The 20,430-nt window shown below is 40.8% G+C and overlaps 1 protein-coding gene across 6 annotated transcripts in view; it reads left to right on the forward strand.

The window, feature by feature from the left end:
- ccser1 (coiled-coil serine-rich protein 1) overlaps window positions 1–20,430 on the forward strand; it is a 1,299,391-nt gene that overhangs the window by 890,817 nt on the left and 388,144 nt on the right. The window lies entirely within an intron of this gene.

The raw sequence follows: 20,430 nt of genomic DNA on the forward strand, positions 1-20,430 counted from the left end.
GGGTTTAGGAGACATACCTGGAATAAGCAGATTGCCTTATGAGGAAGGGCTAGACAGGCTAAGTCTGTATCCTCTCGTGTTTTGACGAGTCAGCTTAATTGAAACATAAGATCCTGAGGGGCTTTGACTGGGTGGATGTGGAAAGGATGTTTCCTCTTGTGGACGAATCATGATCTAGAGCCATTGTTTAAAATGGGCATTCCCATATTTTAAAACTGAGTTAAGGAAGCAATTTATTTTCTCCCAGAGGGTTGAGAGTGTTTGGAATTCCCTTCCTCAAAACACAGGGAATGCAGAATCTTTAAACATTTTTAAGGCCATACTCGATAAATTCTTGGTTACTATGTGGATGAAAGATTATTGCAAATATGCAAGAATGTAGAGTTGAGGTCCAGATCAGATCAGCCATGATCTTATTGAATGGTAGACAGACTTGAAGGAACCAGGCGCCTTCTGTTGTTCTTTATTTATATGTTCACATGTTGATTGTGGGAGAAGTGATTTCTCACTCAAATTAAGTCTTAGTCATGATATTGGGTAAGGGGTTTGAAAACCCAGGGTAAGTGCTAGAATGGTAGAGAGAGATGCAGAGGATGTGAAAGAGGAGAATGGTCTCATTTCTGAAATTCCTATAGAAATAGAGAGAAAGAACAAAATGAAGCTTTTCCTACAAGATCTCCATAGGAGATCACCACCTGAGGAAGTGGGAGAACCTTCCAAGAACACCCTCCTCACCCCACTGTGTGCCAGACAATGGCAAGTCTCTAACTTTCTATTTTGGAAATACTAATATAGTAGCTCAGACGCAAAAAGAAGTGCCTTCAACTCACAGCTGCTTAGAATAGTATCTGAAACATTGGCAACTTGTGCTGATGGACTCCATGGGAAGTGATATTGATGTGGCAGAAATAGCTATCATTACTTTGCCAAAAAAGATATTGTTGTAAACCTCACCAGCTGCACTCTGTTTTGGATTCTGTTTTGGAACTGCAGCTACAACAGAAACAACTCATCTTCCCAAATCATTATGTGGAAGGCCCTAATAAGTCACAGCAACCCAAAAATGATTGCCATGCTGGCAATGTAGGGATTGCAATCTGAGATTGCCATACAGTTAATTACAATTGGAGATAGAAATTTAACCAATTCTGTAAGTTTGAAGGAACAATATACTACAAAATGGGGAAAAGTTGTTGGCATGAAATTCATGTCTAAAATTTATCGAGTGTTTGACAGAGATAATTTCTCCAATTATGTTTTTCTCCAATTTCTTTTAATTTAGTTGCTGTTTTGAAATTGAAGCATAGAAAATAAGAACAGAAGTAGGCCAGACGGCCCATTTGAGCCTACTCCATCATTCAGTACGATCATGGTTGACTACATTGCCAATACAATGATTATAGCTGAGCAGGAGTAGTTCATTTAAAAATAGTTTTATAATTATCATTTCGAGTAAGCTTTAATTATTAACATTGCACATTAAGCAGTGACAAAATTGGAGCCTTCCTGCCAGACGTTCATTTTTGTAACTACCTGTTAAGTTGATTTAGACCTTGGTTTTCCTGAATAGATACAGAATCTGAAAAATGCATTCTTGGAGGGGAAAGATGGTAAGGAAATAATTTGTCAGCATTCAACTAAGATACAGAATAAAACCAAGGTGAAGAATAGCAAAGGATGTTTTTCAGCACAACCTGCACAATCTAGTAGTTTTCCAATGAAGAAGAAATTCTTTTTGGACTACATTCACTTGCCTTTCGGATACTGCCCTTAATTCCGTGATTATTTTGTGCTTTGCAACTGCTGGATCTGTGAGATATTGGTTTGCAGAAGCATCAGACCTTCTAAGAAAGCTGTGGTTCACATCAGATAGAGAAACTGTGTCAATTATTCACTCAACCTAGATTCAACAATGTCTTTGTGTCCTATTTGATTCTGGATATCCAAATCCAATCCATTTTCAGCATTACCTCACCTCACGTCTACCATAATGCTCACTTTGCTCTCAACCTCATTCCTAGTCATGATTTGGAGATGCCAGTGTTGGACTGGGGTGTACAAAGTTAAAAATCATACAACACCAGGTTATAGTCCAACAGGAGCATCGCTCCGAAAGCTAGTGTACTTCCAATTAAACCTGTTGGATTATAACCTGGTGTTGTGTGATTTTTAACCTCATTCCCATCATCATTGAAACTTCCATGATTGTTTTTGTCAATTCCAGGCTCAATATCCGTGAATCACTTCTTGGTAACCTTGGAAGCTAAAGTCTAATTCACCCACCCTCAACTTGCTTCTTGTATCATATAATATGCTACTTAGTTAATCATCATTTTCCTTAAAATATATCTGTTCGATCCTGTCCTCAATTATTTCTCTCCCGTCTCTCATAATTGTGCTTTGCTTCTGAGAACTATTTGTTCTGGCTTAGCATAACAAACCAGGATATTCTGCTAAATGAAAGGCTTGAACTAATTGTATAGCTATCATTGTCCTTGGGTCACAGGCATTACCTGTGATATTCCCATGAGGAGACGCAATTTGCACTGACAAATTACTCTCAGTTGCTAACCAAAGGGATATCCATTGCAGCCAGTGCCTGAGTGCTGTTTAATCTCATACATATTCCAGATATGAGCTTTGCAAATGGCAATGAAATTGAATGCAAACTGCACAATGGAATTATGAAAGGCAATAGTACCTTAATTTCAAAGGGAATGAAGAATAAAAATAGGAATGTCTTGCTAAAACTGTACAATGCACTACTCAGACCACAGCTGGAATACTGCGAATAGTTTTGAGTCCTTTATCTAAAGAAACATAAACTGACATTGCAGGCAGTCCAGAGGAGGTTCACTAAACTGGTACTGGATTTAAATGGATGAAAGCTGAAAATCCTGTAAAAGCTCAGCAGTTCTGGCAGCAGTCTGGAGAGAAATCTTATTTAATGTTTCGGGTCACTGGACCTGAAACATTAAAACTGATTTCTTTCCATAGATGCTGCCAGACCTGTTGCACTTCTCCAACATTTGCTATTTTTGTTTCTGATTTACAGCATCTACAGTTCTTTGGGTTTATACTGGATATAGAGGGATTATCCTATGAGGAGAGGTTAAGTAGATTGGGCTTGTATTCATTGGAATTTAGAAGAATGAGAGGTGACCTTGTTGAATCAAACAAAATTCTTAGGACTTTATGTGGAGAGGTTGTTTCCCTCTTGTAGGAGAGCTTGGGACCAGAGGGCATAATCTAAAAATAAATGGGTTGGACATTTAAGACAGAGTTAAGGGACTGTCTTATGAGGAGAGTTTGAGTCAGTTGGACTCATTGGAATTTTTAAGAATCTGGGCCATCGTATTGAAGAGTTTTAGGAGACTTTACAGGGTAGATGCAGAGAATTTTTTCTCCTTAAGTTTGGGCCAGTGGCCATCACATCCAAATAAGGCACCACCCATTTAAGACAGAGATTATGAAGAATTTCTTCTCTCAGACTATTGTGAAAGTATTTTCTCCAGAGGGCAGTTGAAGCTAAATATTGAATCAGACATTTTTAAACAGGAAATGATCCATGGTTATGAGATAAAGACAGGAAAGTGGATTTGAGGATTATCAGATCAGCTGTGAAATCATTGAATGTTATATCTAACCTATTGGGCTAAATGGTCTTATTACATCTTATTTTCCTCCCATGGAGTTCATTCTCCATTTCAAAGTATTACATGGTTTACTCGGCACCATGTGATAGCTTTTGGTATTTACAGTCAGCAGATTGATTATCAGACATTTTTCTCATTGGACAAAATAATAAACTGTGGTGGTTGTGAGTATGTTCATTGAGCTGGAAAATTGACTTGCAGATGTTTCGTCCCCTGTCTAGGTGACATCTTCAGTGCTTTGGAGCCTCGTGTGAAACGTTGCTGTACTTTGCTGTGCTGTACCATTTCCAGTTGCTGGTTCTGGTTGTTCATTGTAGTGGCCAGTATATTGGGTCCAAGTCAATGCGCTTGTTGATGGAGTCTATGGATGAGTGCCATGCTTCTAGAAATTCTCTGGCTGTCTTCTGTTTAGCTTGTCCTATGATTGTCATGTTGTTCCAGTCGAATTTGTGGTCCCTGTCTTCTGTGTATATGCATAACAGTGAATGCACCACAAAAGTGTACAGGAAAGCCACACAAGCTGACCAGGCCCTGAAGTACAACAGCAACCACTCAAACACACAAAAGAGAAGCTGCATTAGGACACTATTCAAAAGGGCTACAACACACTGAGCACTCCCAACCCTATGAAGGATACCACTACAGAGCATTCGCCAAGAACTGATATCCCCGCCACTGCATCCACAAATATCTAACAGACAAACAAAGTGACAAGGACATGCCATGACCTAACTCACTAGCCATGTTATATCAAAAAACGTTTTGGAACTGACAGCCAGACTTCTCTGACCACTGGGATCCATGACAGCCCATAAACCGGCAGTCACGCTCAGACAACAGCTCACCAGGACAAAAGACCCGATACCTATCATGTGCAAGACTAATGTAATTTACAAGATTCCATGCAAAGTCTACACAAAACCTTATCTAGGACAAACAGGCAGACAACTAATGATCTGCACCAAATAATCACTAAATGCCATGACCAGCCATACACACTGATGACAGGGACCACAAATTCTACTGGGACAATACAACAATCATATAAGAAGCTAAACACAGAACAGCTAGAGAATTCCTAGAAGCATGGCACTCACCCACGGACTCTCTCAACAAACACATTGACCTGGACCCAACATACCGGCCACTGCAACGAATAACTTGCAACCGGAAACAGAAATGGAAGCAGAAACTGAACCAAATAAATTCCAGAAGAGACAGTACAGCAATGCTTCACAGGTGGCTCCAAAGCACTAAAGATGTCACCTAGACAGGGGATGAAGTGTCTGCAAATCAACTTGTCAACTCAGCAAACATACCCACAACCACGACAACTGGCACCCGAGCTACAAATCTTTACACAAGTCTTGATAATGATAAACTTACTTCACAAGGAAACCATGACTTAGACCAGCAGGTTCCCTCAGTAAATTTTCCCTTGGATCCATAATAAGTCTGATGTCGTAATTATACAACATAATACGGCAGTGATAAGACATGGATCAGTACAGGATACGAACAGGCCCTTTGACCACCGTATCTGTGCTGACCATGAGACTATTCTAAACTAATCCCATCTACCTGCACATGGTCTATATCCCTCTATTCCCTGCCTGTTCATGTGCCTGTCTAAATTCCTCTTAAATGTTGCTAAGCTATCTGCTTCAACCATCTCCCATGGCAGCATGTTCCAGGCATCAATCACCTTCTGTGTAAAAAAAACTTGTGTCGCCTATCTCCTTAAACTCTGCCTCTCTCACCTTAAATCTATGCCCCCTACTAATTGACATTATTACATGGGAACAAAAGACTCTGGCTACTCACCCTGTTCATGCCTGTCATCAATTTATGTACTTCGATCAGGTAATCCCTCTGCCAACAATGCTCTAGTGAAAACAATGAAAGTTTGTCCACCCTCTCCTTGTAGCCACATCCTGGTAAACCTATTTTGCACCCTCTCCAAAGTCTGCACAATCTTCCGATAGTGTGATGTCCAGAACTGCATCCGATCCTCCAAATGTGACTTAACAAAAGTTTTATACAGCTATTTCACCTGAGCTGCTGTGGAATACAGTTTGATCATTGAGAAAACAATCTGAACTTCCTCGGTTTCTATTTTCTTCCCGCTATCAATATTTTTCTTTGAACTGTAGGATTTCTCAAATGCAGTTTTGGTTTATTGGGTCTTTTTGTTCTGTGGAGAGATTACTGATGTTGGAATTTCTTTCCTGAGAACAGAGAACATGAATGAGAAATGGTAAAGGATCTTCATAGAGTATACGTGGAATAGTTTCCAAAAGCATAAATGTATGTAAATCAGAAGCTGTAAACACTAAGTTAATTAGCAGAGGAATCAGACGGGAGATGGGGAGAATTTCTTTATGAAGTAGCCAATTGTTCTAACGTGTAATGCAGCCCTCTGCAAGAGTGCTGAAAGGAAACTTGATGTTAATTTTCAAAAGGAAGTTAAATGCTTACCAACAGAAGCAACATTTGCAGAGTGGGGCGAAACAAGTAGCAAAGGAGGATTCACTAACTGAAAAACAAAGGACTGTGGATGCTTTAAAATCTGAAACAAAATCAGAAGTTGCTGAAGAAACTCAGCAGGTCTGGAAGTATCTATGGAGAATAAAAACAAAGTTAACGTTTCGTGTCCAGTGACCCTTCACTGGATTTAAATATTAATTCTGCTTTCTCTCCATTGATGCTGCCAGAGCTGCTGAGTTTCTTCAGCAATTTCTGATTTTATGTTGAGCAAAAGAGGGCAAATTAGAAAGCTCTTGCAAGGAGCCAAACCAGGCATGATGGGATGGTTGGATTCCTCCTGTGTTGTATGGATTCTGTTTCTATTGTGTCAGCTCCAGTTTATCATTAGACCCTTCCATATTGTGTGTTCATTAAAGAAAACAAGGATTGATGTGCATCGTCTATGCAACAAATTGTTAAGCAGCTTGTGAACGTGTTGGAGGTAAATTATTTCCTTCAAGGGCTGAGCAGTAAACTGTGACACCTCATGGGGTCCACCAGATTACCATGACTTTGGAATAAAGGTTGAATGGATTCAAAGTCTGGTGGGTTTTCCAATCTTATATTACAGGTTGCAAACACAACATTTAACTTTTTTGACATCCAGGTTTATTCCTCGAACAATAAATCCAAACATTTGGTTAAATTGCTCTCATGCTGCATAGAGGCCTTTCTTGAAGGATTGGAAGAAAACAAAAGCAATTTGCGTTTATATAGTGCTTTTGTCATGATAAAATGTTTCCAAAGTATTTCATAGCAATGTAATCAGAGAGAAAAAGAAGCCAGGGAATGAGAACCTCAAAGACTTGGTTATGGAAGTAGGTTTTAAAGAGTGTCAAAGAGTGGGAGTGTGAAGCAGAGTAATTTTAAATTAGAAAGGGTATTCATTCCAATGGCAAAAATCCTCCCGTTCATTTGTGTTGTAGGAGAGTGAGTTCCAGATTTCCCTACCCTTTGCATGAATACTCAGAATTAGCATTTTAATCGACCATGTCTTATTCTACTGTGGCCTTTATCCTTGAGATAATACTGACCATGGTCAATTTGTAGAAATCAGCCTTGGGCATGGAACAATGTGCTGAATGTTGGAACAATAGCAGTGAAACTCAGGACTAAATTAGCTGTTGTACTCAGTGACTGTAAGATTCTAATATGGAAGTGACTATCAGGATACAGTTGTTTGACTTCTTGATTTTCCAAAAAAGATCCAGACATACAGGAAGTACTCAACAGGTCAAGACAATGTCATTGCAGAGAAAGAGAGTTTCTGGATAGGGTTTCAGTGTAGCCCATCTTTGGGAACGTGGTGCCATCGGATCCAGCTTATCAAAGAAAGGAGAGATCCCCTGTCAGTATCGCACCTGGGGAAAATATAGTCCAGCAACAACCACCCCACCAGCTGAGTTGAGATGGAAAGGACTGACATGGGATTCTTGGACGCTGGTGGCAAACAGTCAATTAGACTCATTAATGAACCAGTTGACACCTATCATCCCTGGACCATAGAGTCTATACAACAAATATAAGCTCTTCTGTCCATTTAGTCTGTGCTGGTCAAAATCAACCACCTATTTTATTCCCATTTTCCAGCTCAGAGCCAATAAGTGGTGATTCAAGGATTAAATAGGAGGCTGTAAGACTGCCCCCAGCCTAACTAATGCTGCATAATGTAAACTGTCAGCTTTGTCAGCAGCTTCCTGGGGCTTCCCTTAATATCAAGCACACTGTCCCCAATCCAGAGGCCTGGCAGCAGGAAGGGAGAAGGTTGCTGGAAGCCAGCACCTTGCCCTTGTTGCCATCCCAATGATCTCAGCACCTCTTCCTAACATGTGATACCCATCTCCATCTCATCTCACTCCTCTTGGGTGTATAGGATTTCTTGATGATCCTGGGTGTCTAGTATTGCTGGCAGTGGCCACTGCTTCTCTATTACCAATCAGTTAGACCATGTCTGATCAGTAACTTGGTGCTATCTACTCACCCTGGTTTTGCAACCCTTAATATCTTGCCTAGCACTGTGTGGCACATATGGGAACTAAAAAATATGTGGCCATCTTATTATCTCTTGTGGGGTGCACCCCTTGATCAAAGGTCTTTCTGAGGGCTGGGAATCTGGAAAGGGAAGGTATCCTGGTTAAAATTTATTACTGAGCTATCATCACTCAAATAGGTGACCTGGTTATTATCACATTACTGTCTGTGGGAGCTTGCAATTCACAAATTGATTGCCTTATTATTTTGCATTATAACAGTGACTAGATTACATGAGTTTTCTCTTTCTTTGAAAATCACTTAGCGGCATATTAAGGGGGTAAAGGCATAATACTGTGGTGATGAAGGTCAGAACCCTTCATGACTTCTTGAACTTCTGGACATGACATTAGTTTTGACAAAGATTGCAAGCCAAGCCTGGCAGAAACTGTAACTTTTAAATATGAATGCACTGAGCGCTTAACATTGTTGTTGCTTTAATTGATTTATTTATTGTCTCATGGACTGAATTACAGTGAAAAGCTTTGTTTATGAGTAATGTGGGCAAATCATAGTCAGCAAGGATGTACAAATCAGAAGTTGTGAAAAGACTAATACAGAGGCATGCAGGTTTCATTGTACATGCTAGATGAGATCAACATTAGGACGATCAGCATTATTTGAGGATAGAGAGGCCATTATTCATCAGTCTAAACACGGCTGGGAAGAAGCTGTTCTTCAATCCACTGGTGCATGTATTCAAGCTTCTGTATTTTCTGCCTGAAGGAAGAGGTTGTAGGAGATCATTGCCAGGGTGCGATGGGGTCTTTGATGATGCTGACAGCCTTTCTGCAGAAGCGAGCCATGTAAGTGGAGTCCTTGGATGGAAGGTTGGCTTCCATGATGGACTGGGCTGTACACACCACCTTCTGTAGTTTCTTACGGTTCTGGGCAGAATAGTTACTATACCAGGCTGTTATGCACCCAGGCAGTTTGCGACATGCCAAATTTCCTGAGCTGCCTATGGAAGAAGGGCATTGTTATGCCTTCTTGACCATTGCATCTATGTGAGACATCCAGGACAAGTTGTCAGTTATTGTTACTCCGAGGAACTTGACGCTCTCCACCCTCCCAAACTCCGTTCCGTTAATGTAGATGGGGGTGTATTCTTCTCCTTTTTGAAGTTAATCTTATCAATTGTTTCAAGAAGGTAGTACCACGAAAAATGCTCCAACAAGAAACACACTGGATAGAGTAGCTTGCAGAGAGAACATAATTATGGTCTTAGAGCTAGGGGAAGCTTTGGTAATGATCTTTTTCCAATGGTAATCACATGTTGGATTTTCTTGTTGATGAGGCTCCTGTAATGGCTGGCTGTTTGAGCTACCCTTTCAATCAGATCCTCTTCCACATGCTTTAGAGTTTCCAGAGGCCCCCAGTGAATTCAACTCCTGGTGAAACTGCTGGGAACATGGCCCACAGAGGCTTGGGGATCCATGGTTAATTTCAACTTTCTAGCTGCCTTGACTGATACGAGAATTTAACTTGGAACTGTGCATTCAGAACATGGACTTGGCTCTATTAAGAAGTGTTTGCCGCCAAAAGCAACTGCATAAAAGCTCAAGAAGGAAAACAAAATACAGAAACATGACGACAGGGATATAGAAGTATTGGGCTGATCATAGGGCTGGAAATGTGTGTCAGCACCAAGCATGGGCAACCAGTGGGGCAACCCCCTTGATTTTACAGATTATGATTATATCACTGCAGAGCTTGCTGCCCTGATGAAGAGGACCCACCACCTGAGCTGCTGACCTGATCAGAGCACCAACATCTCAGTGGCACCATCAGGAATGATGGCCATTGCCAGCAAAGCAGCTTACAACTGTTTGGGTGGGGAAAGTCTTGGGACTGTGGTGAGGGGGTGAGGTGCTACATTCCCTGCTCATGGCCTTCTGGGTATTGAAGAAAACCTCCACAAACCATAACCTCTACTCCACTTCTTCACTGGGCTGCCACTGGGAGGTTGTGCAGAATCTGCTAATGACCTTTCCATGAGAGTTAATCAACTATCTGGAAAGATGGTCCTCAACACAGGCTGTATAGATTCAGATTGGCCTCCCACGTCCTCATAGTAGGAAGCTTGTCCTCTCTCCTACATGCCATTTGTAAAATTTCCTCACAGTGGAGCATGTTCTGAGAGGTGATTCACCAGGAATCTCACCAATTTTATTTTGCCTTTCTTCTCCCCACCAAACCGTAAGCAAGTTCCCACTCATAAACATATTGATGGTGAAATCTCCAAATAAAGCACAGAAGGGGGTCAGTTCTGAAGAAGAGTCTTAATGGACTTGAAAAATAGCTCTGTTCCTGTCTCCACACACGCTGCTGAATTTCTCCAATTCCTTCTATGTTTGTTACAGAAGGAGGTCATTTGGCCCATCAAGTATGTGCTACCCCTGATGGAGAAGCTCGCCCTTTCCTGCACCCCTGCCTGTTCCCAGTTGTCCTGTAATTCCTTTTTCTTCAAATAATAATCTAATTCCCTTTTGAAGGTCTCTGCCAGAAACCCTGGCTTTACATTCCTCATCCTGGACTCTCCCTGTGTTTTTGTTCATCTCTGTTGCTTCATTTTCCAATCACCTTAAATCATTGCCCTCAGGTTATCAAATCTTGTGATACAGAAGGAAAGGAGGAGGTACTTGTGGATCATAACTGGTGTGACCCAGTTTGGCTGAACGACCTGTTTCTGTGCTGTAAATGTGGTACAGCTGAGCTACAAATTGACACCATTTCTCTGAAGTATTGAGCAGTGGAATTTCATATTACTATATCATAAATATTAAACTGAAATTGCTAGACAATGGTGATTAACAACTGGGGCTGCTTAAGACATGGTGCTTGGTTATAGTCCTTATCAGTGAAGACAAAAAATAGGTTCTGATTGTCATTAACCTGGCTGTATGTGTTTTCTTTTAGCAGTGACTCAAAAATTTGAACTGCTGTTAGACTACATACAGAATGTAATTTTAAAAAAATCTGTCTGCCTGTTGGAAGCTTGCCTCCGAATATTTATGGAATTAATATTATAAAGCTTTCTTGGCTGCTCTGCATTATTCAAAGATTAGTTCTACAATTGTGCTTTCAAACAGTCTTTGATTGTTAAATCCTGTAGTGCATTAATCACCACTCTTGGTTCAGTTAGCCTGATTTGTGAAAGAAAAGAGCTTTTGCAATTCCCCCTTCAGGGAATAGTCAAGCAAGGCTGAGAAATTGATGCAAGTGAAGAGATAGAGACTGAGCCACTTGCATCTTTCTTTGATGCCAAAGTGTATGAGGAGCTTATGGAGTATTCAATTTGCACCCAAGGGAATGCTCAACCTGAGACAGATATACTGCAGTTTACTTCACGAATACTGGCCAGGACCAGGTGTTAAATGCTGTGCAAAGGGTGACCAACCATCTTGGAGGTTTACAAGACCGTCTCACATTTGAAGTGGTTGACATTTGTCCTTGTGAGACTGTTTGCCCAAATTTTTTGTTCTGTGATTTTCACACATTGCAGCAAATGTGTTCTGCACCTGGCTACCTCCTCCCACAGGTTTGCTGAACAACCTACCCACTCAGATATCAGGGTGTCCCTCAATTCATTCCCCTGAGGGTGATTGTTAAATAAGATTAGATTACATTACAGTGTGGAAACAGGCCCTTCGGCCCAACAAGTCCACACCAACCTGCAAAGCGCAACCCACCCATACCCCTACATTTACCCCTTACCTAACACTACGGGCAATTTAGCATGGCCAATTCACCTGACCTGCACATCTTTGGACTGTTGGAGGAAACCGGAGCACCCAGAGGAAACCCACGCAGACATGGGGAGAACGTGCAAACTCCACACAGTCGTCTGAATCGGGAACTGAACCCGGGTCTCTGGCGCTGTGAGGCAGCAGTGCTAACCACTGTGCCACCGTGTCGCCCACAGTGGCACGGTGGCACAGGGTACTGTATTGGCACAGGGTATTGTCCAGGGTACTGTAGACAAGTGATGTATTTTTGGGAGAAAGGACAGTTTTCTTTACACCAGGACGGAAAGATTTCAGACTGTAACTGAAGTTTCAATTGGGAAGCTGAATAATGTTGAAACTTTATTGCTGGAACAGCACAGCAGGTCAGGCAGCATCCAGGGAACAGGAGATTCGACGTTTCGGGCACAGGCCCTTCTTCAGGAATGAATAATAGCATACAGAGACATGTATATTGTTTACAGTATCTGTCATCATTTGTACCTGTGGCATGAGGTCCCTGGTGAAAGCTTCAGTCCAGGATCTGAGCACAAAAATCAAGGGTTAACTTGATGTATTGAGGGAGGGAGGTGCTGTCTTTAGAATGAAAGCTTAAACTGAGGCTCATTTAGCTGAACATAACAAATCACATGAAGCGATCTGGCAGAAAAGCAAGTTCTCTCTCATGTCCTGCAAAATATTTATCCCTCAATCAATATCAGAACAGAAACAGATTATCTAGGCATTATTGCATTGGTGTCTGTAGAAATTTGCTGTGCACAAATTGGTTGAAGGTTTGAAACAAACAAAAGTAGAAATTGCTGAAGAAGTTCAGTAGGTCCTGGCAGCGTCTGTGAAGGATGAGCAGAGTTAATGCTTCAAATCTAGAGACCCTTCTTCAGAACTGAAACCAAACTGGCTTTGAAATGTTAACCTTTTCTATTCTCAGATTCTGCCAGATCCTTTAGGGTTCACCAGCAATTTCTGTTTATATTTGTTTAAAATACCCAGCATCCACAATTCTAAATGGCTGTAAAATGCTTCGAGATATGTGGTGATTAGTGCTATCCAAATTCAAGTCTTTATTTTTAAGGAGGTTGGTTGTTTCACAGATCAGCTATATTTCAAACAAGCTATTGATATTAAACATTAATGTGGAAGTTCTCCACATTTCAAACAATTAATGTGAAGAAAGGGAAAGCAAAATTTTAAAGCAGTACCCATTCAATAGATGCTTGAGTAGGTTTTTAAAAATGTTGAATTGTCCTTTAAAATTCAAAATGTTGTCTTCCCCTAATGGTTCAGAACAGAAGCCATGAACATCCCTGTCACTGTTATATTAATTGCATTATTATAGTTGAGAATAAACAGGAGGAAGGTATTGATTGATTAAAAGCAAAGTACACTTGATGCGGAAAATCTGAAAGAAACATAGAAAATGCTGGAGAAACTCAGCTGGACTAGTACATCTGTGGAATTGATGTTTTGTGTCTGATGTGACAGTTCCGAAGAAATAATACTAGATTCAAAATGTTAATTCTTTCTCCCTTCATAGATGCTGTTGGACCTGCTGAGTGTCTCCAGCATTTTTTGTATTTTTTATTGATTAAATATCTTGCGTGCACATAATATCAGACTCCTGAATGGGGTCACTCGACCTAACTGCCTGCATCTCTGCACCTGATTTCCTTTGAAGTTTTTTTTATTTTATTGCATTGCTCCCACAGTGCACTGTGGCTTGTTATTTGAATTAACTTGTTTTGTTTTACAAAAGAATGCATGTAATTGTGTGAAAAAGGGCTCACTTCAGCCCCATGCTCCTGATCAGTGACCAACCATTGGTGAGAGTGGCAGGACTCTCTCACTAGGCCAAGGTGGCCATTGACAGGATCATCCAGACAGTATGCAGTGCACAGGCCATTCAACCAGACTGTCTCCTCTTTCCCTTGGCTATGTATGTGCCTGGTTGTCCTTGGAGAAGAAGCAGGCTGTGTTCAGCATTTTGCTTCAGCCCTTCTATAATGAGTGGGTGCCACAGGGTCTGGAGTGCATGATCACTCCCCATGATGATATTCATATTTCAGTTACAGTACTCCTTTAAGGGCTTATTAATTAGTTCATTTATTAATCGATGATCAAAAGGATATTTCAAGGAACTGGCTTCAACCCTGTGCCCCATGATATTTGGTCATCTAATGCAGAGGCACATAGTGGGCAGAAAGACTACTTCATTCACTGCTCTCTTGTGTTGGCAGTTTAGCAATAGGGAATGCAACAGAAAAGGCAACTGATTAGATGTTCTCAGCCAAAGAAGCCAATAAGCTGCTTACTTTGATCGGAAGTGAGGATGGAGGAGGCAGAAGAGAAGGGTTTAAGAAAATCACTTATCGTGCAGAGAAGAAGTTGTGGGCTTTCATTCTTGAGATGATCCTGGAATAGTGAACAGTTTGGGCAGAGGAAAGCAGGACTCAATAGTGCTTCAAAAGGGCCAGAATGACATGACCCTAGACAATTAAACCAGTTGTCCACCATATCTACTAAAATCTACATGCTCCTAGTAGCTTATAATAATTTAAGAATCAATTAAATCAAGTAAATAGTGAATTATTTACTATGATCTGAATCCCTATCTTAACCGTTTGTCAAAAAGTAGATGTGAATGCACCATTCTAAATTAGTTAAAGCCAAATTACTTGAAGAAACAAGGGCTTGAATCTGAGCTGATCTCAGCTGTGCTATAATTATGATCTTACATAAGCTCAGTAAAAGTCACATCACAAAACTAATTAGAAATAGTGTTGTGTCTCTCAACATTTGAAGTAATTATCTGCTCTCTCGTGTTAAATAAATATGCAAGAGTCCTTTTCATTCTGTTTGTGATATTCGTCCTTTATCAACACCTGGGCAATGAACAAAGAAAAGTACCTTGGTTACTTGTCTTGTGTGTAATTATTGCTAATTCTGATCTAAAAGCAATGTCTTGAGTATTGTCCTTATATTGTGCCACAGAATAGAATGAATTTGAGTATGTTGGTTGGTATAGTGGACAAAAGCGTAATTTCTTCTTCCATTTGCTGTCAGTGGATGAGAATCCAGCTGTTCCTTTGGCTTTGCTCCATCATCCCATTGATAGCTAAGTCACAGAATTTGGCAGGTTCCCAGGTTTTTGTTTGTGGTTCTCAGCTAGCATGGCAATGGTTCAGATGGATATTAGCGCTCTATTACTGATAGTTGCCTGGTGAACTATATTAGCAATCACTTGTGTAGCTGTCAGGTGAAGAAGGTTTGCAGCTCTGGTATGATCCTTCAGATAGTTGACTAACCTTTCAACACATGCCATAAAGAATCTTGAACAGACAACTGCCACTTGTAACCCTTTAATTGGGTGCATAACCAAGGCCGACACTTCCATTGTCAGTCAAGGACTACATTGAAGAGTGGTGACAGCTTTCAGGTAAGACATTAAACCAAGGTCCCCTCTGATCTAATGTGGATATAAAATATCCCATTTAGATTTACATTGAATCTTGGTTTTGGTGCATGAAGTATCAACCTATTAAATCTTTTTATCATGCAGTCTTCAGGTGCGTGATACATTCTCCACGGCATTACCTAAACAACTTGCTAACCCTTTTCTCATGGATTATATAAAGTGTTACACCCTTTGAGATTTGGTACTCTTGTGATCTGTCCTTATGCATGCAAGACATAAAGTTTCAATAGAATATCTCTCTTTACAATAATATAAAGATTCTATACTACCAAATAAAAAAAAAGGAATAACTTTGAGGAACACCATGAAAGCAAGCCCCCATGGTTCCAGCCCTTAATTATCCTTCAAATAATGTTGACTAAATAATAATCGGACTATTAACCTCATTGCTGTTTGTGGGATTTTGCCATGCACATTTGGCCACCATACTTCCGATAGTACAGCAATGATTACATTTTAAGAAGTACTTCATTCGTGAAGTGAAATGCTTTGGGATACCCTTAGGTCATAAACACCATGAGTTAAACGTCAGGTCTTTTGTTCTTTCAATGGAGCTATATCCCAGCAATTAAACAATGCTTTTAGGTGAGTAGGGAAGAGAGAATTGGCAGAAAGAAATCATTTTACTGACAATTGCAATTTTGCTGCAGAAAATACCTTTGAGCTCCTAGTGCTGTATCTAACAGCTGTGATGCAACAATCCTAAAAGTGTCCCCAATTCAGCAAAGGATTGGACCAAGATTTGAATCAATCCCAAGAAGCCATGCAATCGCATTTAAATTGTGGAAGCACAAGGATGGTTATTGGGACAGGCGGAGAGGAAGTGTTATTGTGTACCTTATTTGTATTTTGCATCACATGGCATTTTGTCATGCTGACACAGGTTGCTGTCGTTCAGCATTGATGCTCTACACCTTGCTCAAACTTTGCTGAACAAGCAAAAACAGTAGATGTTCCATTGCCTTTCATCAACTTCCTTCAATCTATGTTTTTTCCCAATAATTACATTTTCTCTTCTGTGAATTAGATTTCACTGGGATATTATTCATTTGAAGTGCAGTGGAAAATGAAAGCTGTATAACTTTCCAAACTGATTTGATACCCAAGTATGAATTGCAGTTGTATACTGAAACATAACAGGGGTGATGCAATCTCCAATAAACACAAAATTTAAATGAGTTTCTGCACATTGTTTCATGGACAAATCAATGTGATGTCCAATACAGTTTTTGCTAATCAAATCAAAACATGCATATAGTTATTAATGTACGTCAGATTTCCATATTATCAGTTGTGTTCCAATCACAAGTAGTTAATGGGCATTGTTGCAGATGAATCCTTAATGTGTTAAGAGTATCTCAGGTAATATTATTAGAAAACGCACCAAAAACTTTGATTATTGGAAGTGGTGGGCTTAATATTATATGATTCTAATGTTTTGTGATTGGATTATTACATTAGTCCTGTCTTTGTTCATCACATAGCACCAGAGATTAATTAGATAATTGGAAGGAGGAGTCCACTTATCTTTGTACTATCAACAGTTTTTAATACAATTTACTTGTCTTCTCTCCCACTCTTTGGAACCTACTTGGAAATGGGTAATATAAAATACACTTTCTGTGTCTTTGGAAATATGATATCTGATAAGAATTCCCCATCCCCAAAGATCTCAATTTGTTCTTGAAAATTTCCTCATAAATATTGCATAGAACATAGAGCACAGAACCAAGCCATTCCACTCAACATGCCACACTGGTAATAATGCTTCACTTGAGTCTCTTCGAATCTTCCTTCATCCTTGAAAGTGGAGTCACAGGTAGATAGGACAGTAAAGAAGGTGTTAGGTATGCTTGCCTTTATTTGTCAGTGCATTGAGTATCGGAGTTGGGAGGTCATATTGCAGCTGTATAGAGCATTGGTTAGGCCACTTTTAAAGTATTGTGTGCAGTTTTGGTCTCTCTGCTGTAGAAAGGATGTTGTGAAACTTGAAAAGGTTCAATAAAGATTTACAAAGATGTTGCCAGGATTGGAGAATTTGAGTGATAGGAAGAGGCTGAATAGGTGGAGGCCATTTTTCCTGGAGCATCGGAGGCTGGAGGGTGACCTTCTAGAGGTTTACAAAATCATGAGAGGCATGGAAAGAATAAATAGACAAGGTCTTTTCCCCAGGTGGGGGAGTCCAAAACAAGACGGCATAGGTTTAAGGTGAGAGGGGGAAGATATAAAGGAGACCTAAGGGGCAACATTTGCACACAGAATGTGGTGCGTATATCGAATGAGTTGCCAGAGGAGCTGGTGGAAACAAAAGAACTGCAGATGCTGGAATCCAAAGTAGACAGGCAGGAGAGTGTCCTGAAGAAGAGGAAGTGGTGGAGGCTGGTACGATTACAACATTTAAAAGGTGTTTGGATGGGTTTCTGAATAGGAAGGGCTCAGGGGAATATGGGCCAAGTGCTGGCAAATGGGACTACATTTATTAAGGAGGTCTGGTTGGCATGGGCGAGTTGGACTGAAGGGTCTGCTTCCATGCTGTATATCTCTATGACTCTGTCAGCATAATTTTCTATTCCCTTCTCACTCAGTAGTTTACCTAGCTACTCATTAAATGCAACTAAACTACTAATTTTAACTACTCTCTTAAGTAGAGAATGGTTGAAGTGAATATTACTGTGTGAAGAAGGGCTTATAACCGAAACTACGATTCTCCTGCTCCTTGGATGCTGCCTGACCTGCTGCGCTTTTCCAGCAACACATTTTTCATTTTGGGCAAACATTTGAAGGTGTTCTTCTGGAAAATGTTTATAACCTAGTGCCAAACACAAGAAATAGTTTTCACTACGGACTGTAACTTACAGAATTCTTACCACGTTTTTTTTTTAAATAAAGCCTTAGTTGTGCCTGACCAAATGTGTGAGAAAGGCTTTCCCAAGGTTCATTGACACATCAGCATTCTGGGATGGAAAAGTTAATCTCTGAAGTTGAATTAGACAAAGACTGTTTCAGTCCTGAACACCACTTCATAATGATTTGCTAAGAATCCACATAAGGGTTAGGTGTTCAAATTCTTCTTCATAAATAAAGCAAATTGGATGGTAATAGCAGAATAGCATACGTTCTCCTCAGGATGGCTCCTGTCTTCAGTGGTAGTGCTTCTACCTCTGAGCCAGGAGGGCCAGGATCAAGTCCCCGCTGCTGCAGAAGTGTGTCACATCTGAACAGATTGATTTGAAAATATTCACATTCTCCTCAGCTCTGGGCCATGTGGTCCAGATTCAAGATCCTTTTTTCTTGGCAATGTATCACAGGTTAATTAAAAATAATTTTAAAGGACTCATGCAGTGCATTTATTACATCCTTACCACTGGGCCAAAATGTCCATGTACAAGTCCCACCAGCCAGAAAGGGGTATCATAACATGTCTGAACCGAATAATTTCGAATAAGTATTGTCTACTCAGCAGTTTGATCAGAATGTGAGGAAAGGAGCAAGTTGAAAAGTTGATCCTGTATCAGAACTGGGAAGGGTGGACAGGCAAGCCTCTTGAAAGAACTTCCTGCATTAAATTGGCTGGGAAAACAATAAGATGAAGGTGACTGGATACAGATACGAAATATTTGGGCAAAAATAGTAATTGATGGGGTTAATAACTTCTGAACAGTTGGGTTGCCAATCTTGGTTGGATGTATTTCCTGAAGGTTTCACTGCATGACTTTCTCATTAAAAACTAACCTGCCTCCAAACTGGGATTCGGCTATCTTTGGATAACACTGTTTTTCTAGGTCAATTGGAATAGGAGTTGAAAAGTGTGGTGCTGGAAAGGCACAGCAGGTAAGGCAACATCTGAGGATCAGGAGAATCGCCGTTTTGGGCATAAGCCTTTCATCAGGAGTTCATTAGATTTAGATTTTAGACTCCCTACAGTGTGGAAACAGGCCCTTTGGCCCAACAAGTCCACATCGACCCTCTGAAGAATAACCCACCCAGACCCATTCCGCTACCCTATATTTACCCATGACTAATGCACCTAACACTAAGGGCAATTTAGCATGGCAAATTCAAGTCTTTGGATTGTGGGAGGAAACCCATGCAGACATAGGGAGAATGTACAAACACCACACATACAGTCGCCCGAGGCGGGAATTGAACCCAGGTCCCTGGTGCTGTGAGGCAGCAGTGCTAACCACTGAGCCACTGTGCCACCCTAAGTTGAAGTAATCAGCCACAGGGTGATAGGGTTGTTTGGTGCATGTGTCCCAGAGATGTTCTCTGAAACATTCCACAAGTTGGCATTCTGTCTCCCCAGTGTAGAGGAGACCACATTGAGAGCAATGGACACTGTAGATGAGATGTAATCTCTGCTGGATGTGGAAGGATCCTTTGTGGCCTTAGACAGAGGTGAGGGAGGAGATGTGCGGTGGCAAGGGGAAGTGCTGGGAGTGGAGGGTGGGTTGGTGGGGGGGCATGGACCTAACGAGGAAATCGTGGAGGCAATGGTCTCTGCGGAATGCCTTTTTAACCAATGTCATTGGTGCGTTATTATCTTCAAGTCCACTTTCAACAATTAATCCGCCCCTGTCATGGAAACAGAAGCTTAAAAATAAAGGCATAACCCAGATTGCAAGAAAAGAACCCAGACAGTGAATTTTTCTTAACTGTGTTACTACTTGAGGTCAAGTGGGTTGCTGGCTGATATAATTGTCGATAATCTCATAGAATACGAAGCTGTGACCTGGACGCTGGCAGGATGGTAAACCAGGGTCCAGAAAATTGACTGTAATGAAAGTCATCCCTTTGGAATCTTAAGAGATAACTTTTAGATTATTCTATACATAACAGAAACTTTTCAAAAGGCTATTGTACCATGAGGGAGGTGAGGGGGGAGGTGTGGGCGCAAGTCTTGCACCTCCTGCGGTTGCAGGGGAAGGTGCCGGGAGTGGAGGTTGGGTTGGTGGGGGGTGTGGATCTGATGAGGGAGTCACGGAGGGAGTGGTCTTCA

Source organism: Chiloscyllium plagiosum, chromosome 32 (genome assembly GCF_004010195.1).
Source record: "Chiloscyllium plagiosum isolate BGI_BamShark_2017 chromosome 32, ASM401019v2, whole genome shotgun sequence".
Taxonomy (NCBI): Eukaryota; Metazoa; Chordata; class Chondrichthyes; order Orectolobiformes; family Hemiscylliidae; genus Chiloscyllium; species Chiloscyllium plagiosum.